This window comes from Taeniopygia guttata, chromosome 5, assembly GCF_048771995.1.
Source record: "Taeniopygia guttata chromosome 5, bTaeGut7.mat, whole genome shotgun sequence".
Lineage (NCBI taxonomy): Eukaryota > Metazoa > Chordata > Aves > Passeriformes > Estrildidae > Taeniopygia > Taeniopygia guttata.
In genome coordinates, this window is record NC_133030.1 from 20,386,903 (window position 1) to 20,397,377 (window position 10,475).

The window sequence follows — 10,475 nt, forward strand, 5'->3', positions numbered from 1 at the left end:
GCATGAGGCAGGGGTGGTCCATGGTACATAATTGCTGGCTGGGGTTAAACCATGATAGTATAATCATCCACTTCATTTAGAGCTGGCAAGGAAAAGAAAGTGGGAAAGGGTTCTAACAGATGCCAGCACAAAACAGCTGGACTTCAAAGGAAGCAGGAAAATGCTGAAGGGGATTTCTCCACCAAACCACTCTCCTGCTATCTTAGGACTCTATGAAGAAGCTTCAATAAAGGAAAGCCTAAAATTACTTTGAAACTTCATCCTCCCCACAACCACCCATCCACCTCAGAGGTCAATTTTCAAGTCAGGAGGAACCATTATCATCTCATCCCCTGTTATTTTAAAGCTTAACATTTAAAGACTAGAAGCAGTGCATTCTATATTCTACAGTAGCACGTCTACCCTCAACTACCAAGACTCAAGAACACTTCAGGAGATGGGAGAAAGCATACTTTGTTCCCTCAGGAGCTTCTAAAAACATAACTGGCACATCCCCAGCATCCAGACTTCTTTGAGCTCAGCAAAAAGCAGCAGAGCACTTTGCTCTCCATTGCTGGGCAGATTCATTATCCATCTTTCAATTAATCCAATGCCATTAGTGAGCAGGAGGGGAAAAGCAGTCCACAGCACAGCTCACTTGTAGGTTAAGACTCTCATGAAGTCCTTAAGTACTAAAAGCAAAACATACCCAAGACAAAATCCGAGAACAACACAGTCGAAAGTTTCTGAAGAAACCAAGTCACTATCTTCAATACTAAATGCTCATTGTGAAAATGAGGTTCCTCTAGGATAGACAAGGATAGAGGAACCCAGAAAACAAAACTTATCTCTTGCTTTTTAAGAATTTAGAAAAACCCTAAAATCCACACTGGAAATAACCAGGTCAATTCTAGCACAGAAAATATTCCTCCTCCTATTACTCACCTCAGCCAAAAGAGTGTTCTAGCTCTGACTGCCCAGGGCAGGATAATGCAGGGAGAGGGGACCAGAGCTGGCCACATGTGGTTATCAGTGTCAAAAATTACGAGGATACTGATGATCCACAGCAGTTGTGCCCTCGTAAACAGGGAAATCAGCTTCCCACTTATCCCCTTCTAAATGTGTTATTGATAAGAATCACATTCATGTAACTACAATAATTTGTTTCGGCTACTCTCACTGCTCTCATCTAAGTTGGCTTCCCTCTCCCTTCTTTTTTTCTTAAAAGATTGTGAAAATTCTCGATGAAGTAGCAAACAATAAAACCCTTTTTTCTACAAGGGGGTTCTCTTCCACATGGAGACAGTTGCAGCCAAAGTAAAGCTCATGACATCAGTGAAAGCAGGTATTTCCCTCTGCAACTGTCTGCTTTTCCCTCCTCCCAGGCTTCCAGCAGCACACCTGTGAGTCAGGATGCACAATTCCACAGTGCCTGAGGGCAAACAGCCCAGTGAAGTCAGCAACCACGGTCTAAGCACAGTGGTTTACATTCCCTTTTTTCTTCCTGTCTCAGACACACTGCATACACCAGAGGTAAGCCCTGGGGAGTGCACAATGCACAGAACAGGCTTTTGTTTGGCTCTCCAGAGCCCATTTCTGAGGCTGAGCACAGCCTCATTCCTCAAACATGAGCTCAGACGGACACTTGAACTCTTTCCCTGCTCAGGAGAAGGAAAAAGCCCAGATAACAGGAATTCAAAGGTGCAGGAACCAGCCTGACAGTTCTTCCATCCCAAACACAGGAAGAGGTCCTCCCAATAACAAGAAATACGTCCTTCTAAAAACCCTCCAAGTGGACAAGGTACATTAGAGACCACACCAAATGTCTCCTCACCTCCAGCAGACCTCTCACCTTTAGCCAAATCTCCCAGCAAATATGGAAGAGGGCTATTCCACATAGCGAGGGGGAACCAGCAACCAAGTACAGGTCAATTCCTCAACAAGTGGTACTTCCACACAGGACTGGACTCACCCTTTCTATGCTTCAACAGCCAAAAGCCCAAAGCCCAACACTTCCCCATCCACACATTCCTTGCACATAGAACCATGATATTCTTTCCTGCTCCCACATGTCCATGTGCCTGGCTTCTACACTCACTGTACACCCCTGGGATGGCACACACAGCTCCCCCTCACCCCCACCCCGGGAGCTCTGCATGCAGCCTGCAGTGACCATGGAGAAAAGGAGCCAACCATCTCTGTTCCCAGGGCAGTGTGGGGGTGAGATGTGGGATATGAATTCCTCTCTTCTGGATTCCACCAAAGCTAAGAAGAAATACTGACATTCACAAGCCATGACTCACAGCTGCCTTGTCAGACACTACAAAAGTCCTGCTCACTGGCTGGCATGTCAGAAATGTCAGCATGGCTGCCATCTGCCAGTTGGCTCTGATAGTAGATAAATTTGATCAAAACCATCCTTCCGCACTATTTTCTTTATTGTTGCACCTTGGTGGACAACGAGGGTCAGAGTACTCCCTAAACACCACAGAGGAATTGTGGCTGCTACTCTAGCAGACAACAGGTCAGCAACTCACTCCGGACAAAACAGAAACCTCTCCCACAGTAATTCTTACCTCCCACAGTAACTCCTACCTCAAACCACTCTTAGCAGTTTTAACTGAATTTCATTAGTGAATGAGCCAATTAATCCATTGTTCATCCTCCAGCTATGCTGGTAAGTCACATGCTTGTACTGAAAGAAGTGCTAAGGACTACTTTCAGTCTGTGTTGAGCTGATTGCACTCCTGAGATGCACCTACTGAGTTGTACGGCACTTTTCTGTCTGGGACTGGACAGTCCAGCAAGATCAGCAAGATCCAGATGCAGCCCAGACTTCAAAACACATCTGTTATTCTGCCATGCAATACCAGTAGTGCAAAACAGTAATCATCTGCCTGATCCTTCTCCTGCCCACTTCCACTGTCCAAAGGAGCAGAAGTGTTCCAGGGTCAGGTATCAGACAAATTTCCACCTCATCCATTTGTACAGCACAGCAGATCTTTCTCCCACAGCATCTCCAAAAGGTGTTTCTTCCTTTAAACCTACCCCTCTCCTACAGTGGCAAAGACATCTGGGAAACATGCTGCAGATTTCCCAATTCCACCGTGTCTCAAGAGTGTCCTGTGATATTCACATTCTCTGGACAGAAAGACATAATTCTGTCTCTCAGGAGAAGCACAGAGAGAAGAAGAGAAAACAATCTTTATCTCTGCTCCTTTGTTTTCCCTATGTGGAATGTGGTATGGAGATTGTTTACCTGAAGTGATTGCTTGATTGGATTCTGATGAAGGTTGTTTGAGTTCAATGACCAATTGTGTCTTGGACTCTCAGCAAAGGGTCCTGGGTTTTGTTAGTTAGATAGGTAAGTAAGAAGTAAGTATGTAGAATAGTACAGTATCTCTTTAAATAGTATATTAATGTAATATAATATAGTTTTAATACAGCAGATCCTTCAGCCTTCTGATCTGGAGCCAGACATCATAATTTCTTCCCTGAGTCAGGGCACCGCATTTTTTGCTATAGTGTCCATCTTCCACATCACAGCTACAAGGACAGATTTAACTGAAGCACAGGCACTCACCCTTACAACTCTTCCACTGCCCCAGGTCCCCACTGCTGCTTTCTTTCTTATAAAAGTAAAGAAAACCTGGGCTGAACAAGTGAACTTTGCTCCTTTTGTATTCAGATCTGGCACCAGCCACAGATAAGAAACAATGGTGAATGCCAAATATTTTATGTCACCGACTTCTGCCTCAGCTTTTCTTTATGAAGCCTCATTACTGCCGCCAGGAACAACCTGTGGGTCTGAGCAACATCCTTTCTTGCACCTCCCACACATCTCATTTCCACCTCTCTTAAGAGGCCATACCACACCCCACATCCTCCACACTCCCTCTCTGGGATGCACTCACCTCTGCAGGCAGGAGAGGCGGTTCAATGGCAGCCTACAGGGATGCAGGCAACGCGACGTCCATCAGAGCTGCACAGTGTGTACTTGCTTGGCTGCACCCTGCCAACAGTGCCAGCAGATCAGCTCCCAAATGAATTTAAACAGCTGCCAAGGACACTCCCTCAACTCTTGCAGAACAGAATTATTGATGTCCTTCTTTATCCCACTAAACCAGTATCCTGCCTTCAATAATGTCAACCTACTACTGGCATCAGAAGCATGCAAGAAATAAACACACAAACACACACACATATGTAACTCCATGAAAAGCTCAGCTGGCATGTCATGGCATCAGTTCCTGCTTGCATCCTTCTAAGGAGCTGGACACACTTTCAGTCCCTTGTTGATCTTATTGCACTCTGGCCATACAGAGCTGCATAGCAGCTTGGATTGGGGTCATAACCACCTGACCAGCACAAGAAACTCAGGCTAGAAACATGGACCAAGCTGGTCACACCCAAATGCCCAGACCCCAAAACATACTTCTTACTCAGCCATGACATTCCAGGAGTAGAAAATAGTCATCACCCTCCTGCTCGTTTTGCCAAGAGTTTTATTACTGCCAGCAGCCAGGACACAGGACTTAGTAGGACTCCCTGAATCCATTCCTCAGGATCCCAGGCTGTTGAGATCACAACCAGAGGAGCCTGGCAGGCAGGACAGAAAGGAGCACTGAAGAAAGATGCCCATCAGCAGTGCTGCTACTACAGGGCAGCTCCCTGCCAAGAGGGCCTAGCAGGCAACAGCTTCTGTGCTGTGGGGAGGGATGGAATGAGGCACTCTCCACAGAACTGACAGAACACCTCATCTCCATTCCACACACCTGCCATGCCTCATTTCTCCTTCCACACCCTGGCTTCAGACACAGGGTAGAAGGGAAAAGCACACTTCTCACAGACTAGGAAGATGGTCACCATCCTGGGGAAAAGCACTGTCAAAATGCATGTACAAAAAAGGATGAGAAAATTGGATGGTTTTACAGTGACGCTGTCCATTTCATTTCAGCTTTGCTGTGGCAAAAGAAAAACCACATTCAGGGTCTGAAAGGCAGGATGAGTGAGTGAGATAGGAGACTTGGTCTATATCCTTAGGATCTTGAAAGTTTTTAAAACAACAAGGTCTATATCTTTAGGATCTTGAAGGTTTTTACACAACAAGGGAGACTACGGCCTCTGTTCCTCCAAGCCAGAGAAGCTGAGATGAGCTGTCACTTCTAGGAGCACCCCTCCCTCAGGCTTTCCATGACCTCAGCTGTCAGCGCACATGCCCAGGGAGAGCTGGAGATAACCCAGTGTTGAGCTCAAGAGCAGGATACATTAGAGTTGAGGGGTAGAACATCCTCTCACAAGGCTTAAGGAACAAGGCTGATGAAGCCACTGGGGATAGTAATGGTAAACTGGGACGTGAGAATTCACAGCTACCCTTTTTGTTTTTCAGAGGCTGTCAAGTGTTTTTCTTTCTAAGCTTCTGCCTTACAAGTCACAAGAAGAACAGAGGGACAGTATAATTGCTTTATAAATGACTAAATTACCTGGAAATGCCAGACAGGATAGTCTGCCACAAGAGGGAATACACGGTGGTAAGAGATGTTACACAAACAAGCACATGTAAATACACATTTTCCTTCCATCCACAACCAACAGTTCAATGTGTTCCTGAGTGAAGAAGCCAAACTATGCAGAAGGAACAAGTGAATTTGCCTGTGGGATAACCTGGCTAGAAGAGACACAGCTCTCTAATCAACCCCCTCAGGGCTGTCTCAAGAGCAAGGGAGTTGTTGCCTTCTTTGCATGTGTGATGGAACAGTTCAAGTCATGATACAACTTTTATTTGCTGGGAATGATAGGCCTGCTGGAAAGTTCCTAAGGTGAAAGAGAGCCCTTCACAGCTACTCCCACTGAACATTTTTGCTTGACAAAAACCAGCAGCTTTCTTCCACCCCCTTACTGAAGAATGCATCACACCCAAAGAGAGAAATTTTCGGACACTGCACTGCAAGTAGCAAATAAAACCCCTTTAACAGACCTGCTCTGAGTTAGGAGAAATAAAACTGGTTAAACTCTCACAAAATGTACAAGAGGGATTAACCACCTCAGACTTCAGAGTAAAATGAAGTGTCACACTTGGTACATTATTTCAAGCACTCAGAAAATATGTTTTCTTATTGATCCCTGAAGCCAGCATGCAGCAGGGAGTGCCAGGACTTTTACCAGGCAACTGGGGGAGTCATTGTCCTCCTCTGCAGAAGCCACAGGACAATGAACACAAGCAACAGCTTGGAATGAAACACACTTTTTGCAGAAATACAGCATATGACCAGAAGTAAATACAGGCCAGGAACTCAAAGACATCATCAGCAAACTATAGAGCAAGGATGTGATCTGAGGTGAATTACATGGAGGAGTTCAAAAGCGGCCACCTCCTCCAGCTCGAAGCTCAAGCTTCCAGCAAGGGCATGGGACACAGAAGGGCTGGCACACAGAGCAGCTGTAGCCAGCCCACCTGTGAAAGCCAGTGCTGTGCCTTTGACAGGGACCTGTCACCAGATGCATCATATAAAGTGTAAGTGATGCTACCCCAGCTTCCAATAATCCACAGACTGGGAACTGCCTGTCCTGGGCACACAAAATGCTTCAGAGAATATAAACGCACTGAAACTTTTGCACTGAGTTTTCTAGTTCAGATGAGCAGAGCCACAGCTCAGCCAAGACAGGCACTCTGCTCCCTTCACCACAGACAGTCCTTTGGCAGCAATGACAGTCAGCCAGGAGGACTGGGACAGACCTTTGTCTTACTGGTGGGATGCTAAGAGACTCTTCAGCCTCCACAATACCAGCTAGTAAGACCACTCATCACACCAAAAGCTTCCCTTTGGCATTGGACATAAATGTCGCAAAGGAAATGTGTTTTCTGAGAAAGGGACGTCTTTCAAAACTGTCTGAACAACCAGCCTCTGATGGGTGATGTTATTTCAGTCAACCCTTTTTCATGAACCCTCAGAGAAAGCCAGGAAGTGCGGTAGGAGGACAAAGGAAGTGAGCAGTGCAGAATTTAAGGGATGCTACAGAGTAGCCCGAAATAAAGATATGTCACTGCTAAAATGCAACAGGATACTGCAACAAGTTGATTACAAAAGCCCTCAGGAAAAGTCAGACTTTAAAAATAATTACCGCAGTTCACGTTCTTCATGAGAGGACAAGAAGAAGAAGCTACTGGCAAAGATTCCTCATGGCAAGCAACACCACGGTGCAGAAATAACCCACTGCCATCAGCTCCCCATCTGATGCAGCTTCCAGAAAAAGAAGGGAACAGAACATCGCCTGGACTGCGTGGTAAACAAGTCTCCCTCCTCCGCCTACAAGGGTCCTACAAGCCCAGCATAAAGGCCAACTCTTAATTGTACAACAGGGAAATTTGACTGAACAAAAGGCGGAAAGGGGTAAAAATCGTTTCACCAGATTTATGGCAACATTCAGAACACCTTTACTAACTCCGCAGGCTGCGCAAAGTTTAGGACACCAGCCGCAACAGGTTAAAATACTTTTCTAAGGAAAAAAAAAACAAAAAAAAAAACAACAAAGCATACAAGGGCCAAGCCCCTGCAAAGCTGTGCAATGCCACAGGGCGCTGGAGGGGAAGCAAAGCAGCGCTGCGGTAGAGCCGGGCTCGGTGGCCGCGGCCAGGTCCGCACGGGCGCCGCAGGGACGGCCGGAGCGCCGGGCCCGCTGCCGCACACGGGGCCCGGGCTCTGCCCGGCTCTCCCGGGCTGCCGCCCCGGCCCCTTCCCCGGCCCGCTCCCGGGGCCGCCGCGCCCCCGCCTCCCCATCCCACCGCTGCCGCCATGTCGGGCGCTCCGCCTCACCCTCGGCCGCCGCTCCGCGCCGCCGCACGCCCCGACCTGCCGCGCTGCCGGGAGGGACCGGAGGCACTCGGGAGGGCGGGAGGGAGGCGCGGCCGGCCCGGCCCACCCCGGCACGGGCCGCCTCCCCGGCTCCCGGCCGCGCTGGGCCCGCTCGGCCTCCGGCCGGGGCTGCCTGCCCGGGCTCTCCGCAGCCCCCGCTCTCGGCTCCTGCGCCTCACGGTGCCGTTTCCATTACAGCGAACTCCAGATGGAGCGGCTTTTTTGGGGTTTTTTTGGGGGGGTTTTTTTGGGTTTTTTTTTGTTTTTTTAGGAGTCAGAGCTGCTTGTTAAAAGTGTTCTCCACGAAACCCTGTAAATCAAGATCAAGCCCTGACTGGCACATTGCCTCATCCTCCCATTACCTCACTTGAGCCACAGCCCGCATATTTCTGTGCTAAGCCGCAGCCCTGTGCGAGGGATGCTCCCAGGAAAACACCCCACACCACGGCCTCTCATGGTTTTTCAGGCGTGGGATGAAGAGAGGAGATCCGGGCAGGGAAGGAAGAGGCCAGTTTAGAACCTCCTGGGTGCTTGCTTTAACTTCATGTGCCCAACTCAGAAATCATTTCATCCTTCCCAAGGAGTAAACTCACTTTAGCTCAGAGCAGCTGGAGAACCAAGTGGGGGGTCAGCTTGCTTGCACACTGACAGATTTGTTGCAAGGAATATGTCCCAGGATCTGGAAGCCACAGGAGACACCGGCCCCTGCCCAGGTCCTGGCCCTCTTTGGTGGAGCCCTGGGTAGCCACCACGCTGGGCAAATGCCTTCTTGCCATGTCCAGGGATTTCATGCCCAAACAGGAAACCACACAACCCCCCCAACCTAGCAGATTTGGGTCAGCAAATGGGCATGACCAGGCACAAGTGCTTCTTTGTGCTTGGGAGAGCCTGCAGGCAAAGGCAAGATACACCATAGGACGCCCATCTCCTCTTCAGTTTATTGCTGGAGTAATAGATTTTTTTTTTTTTTTTTTTTTTTTTTTTTTTTTTTTACTGCAAATACTTGTTTACCTTGAGGAGACTAATTTTACCTGGTCAGGTCTCCTGTGGACTAGTATTTTCAGAAGTAGCACACAGCTACACTTGTGTCTGCAGCATTGTATATATATGTATATAAACATGCCCTGCAGGCTGGATAGGCTGGAGCTGGGTTATTGTAGCCACACCAACCAAAATTTCCTTGTGACTCATCAACAGCCAGTTCAGTAATGAGCACCTCCCAACAAAGCTCTGAACTGCAGGGCCCCAGGTCTATTGGCACTGAGCGGGAGATTGCCAAACAGAGCATCTGAAGGTGTATAATGGGCTGTGAGATACATTTTTCATTGGAGATTAAGTACTTGGTCAATATATGTTACATACAGCTAAAGATATTACAAAAGAAAGGCCTTATGAAATCAAGCCTTGCTCTGCTGAATTACCAGCTGGACTGTTACTTCTTCTAAGTGCAGCTAAGTTCCCAGTTGAAGGAGAATGAGAATCCGTTTGCATACCAACCTATCCTTAGAAAACTAAGTTGCACCTGTGAAAAACAAGAAATCTGTCCCACAGGAGTCAGTGAACAAAATATGTAAACTAACCAAATTTGACAGACATACACCCTAGCCATTTACCGACCAATAAACTGTGTCAGTGTATTGTTAGCCAATTAGGTCTAACAGTGCCTTCTGATATCGCCTATAAATATGAGCTTTGTGAATAAAGAACTGACTTTTCTGCATGAAGAAACCAAGTCCCGTCTACTTATTAATGCAACAAATATATATATTTGTTGTCTAGGCAACCAACAAGTAAAAAGATCATGAAAAGTCACAAACAGAAGGTGGTGACAGGACAAAATAATATGTGAGTTACCCATAGCAGTAACTCATTAATTGTATGTAAATGGAAAAGGTCCCTTGGACCTGGAATAAAGAAGGTACTAGAAAACAACATCTCAAATGTTTGAAATTTCTGCATTTATCCTGTGGAAAAAGCTTCAGACTTAACACCGTGGTTTAATGCTCTCTTTCAGCCCTGTTTTGGCTTTTCAAAGAGATGCTGTCAGCCTAATCCTCTTGTGCTTACCCTTAGCATATTGACATGAAACAGATAAGCGAAAGCAAAGCAGACTGAGGTCCCTTTGCCGGCCTGCAGGGATTTGTGGGGCCATGGCTACTTATCAGAGCAGCTGGCTTTTATGCTTTTGCCTCTACACCTGATTGTGTACACAGGTGCACTGTTGCATGTGCCAGGATAAGGCTTCCCAGGCTGCGAGAAGAGTCTTTCCTTGTGATATGATTCCAAAATACTTTACAGATTATGTGCAAAAAGTCACTTGTTCATTAAGAGGCTGGAGCCAATATGGTGAATGTATAAGCCCCCAGGCAGTCTTATTTTGCATCCCTCCTCATCTCATGCCCCTCAGGGTATCTCATTATTTGCATTTATGCTACAGTTTCCAGCAGTCACTTACAAAGGGTGGCTGCTCCCAGAGCTTCCATTTAGAGGCAGGAGATATTCTGACAAAAAAGGGGAATGTATTAAAATGAAGAACTTTTTGGAAATTCTGGTCTTCTTTAGGTCTGATATCAGACAGGTTTAAAAACTAGCAACATATCCCTTTAGACTGTAAGTGGCTGGGTCTTCCAACAGAAAAATGTA

At 47.0% G+C, this 10,475-nt stretch overlaps 1 protein-coding gene across 5 annotated transcripts in view; it reads right to left on the minus strand.

Annotated features, from left to right (window-relative positions):
- Window positions 1–7,929, minus strand: part of CD151 (CD151 molecule (Raph blood group)) — a 31,996-nt gene extending 24,067 nt beyond the window's left edge. For 2 of the 5 annotated variants that reach the window (XM_030274024.4, XM_030274020.4), the window contains exon 1: window positions 7,794–7,929. The gene's annotated coding sequence lies outside the window, so the exon portion shown is untranslated. Of the gene's footprint in view, window positions 1–3,893; window positions 3,987–7,793 lie in introns of those variants that run through there. The other 3 variants (XM_030274022.4, XM_030274026.4, XM_072929814.1) reach the window with 3 other exon arrangements.
- Between the last annotated feature and the right edge of the window lie 2,546 nt (window positions 7,930–10,475).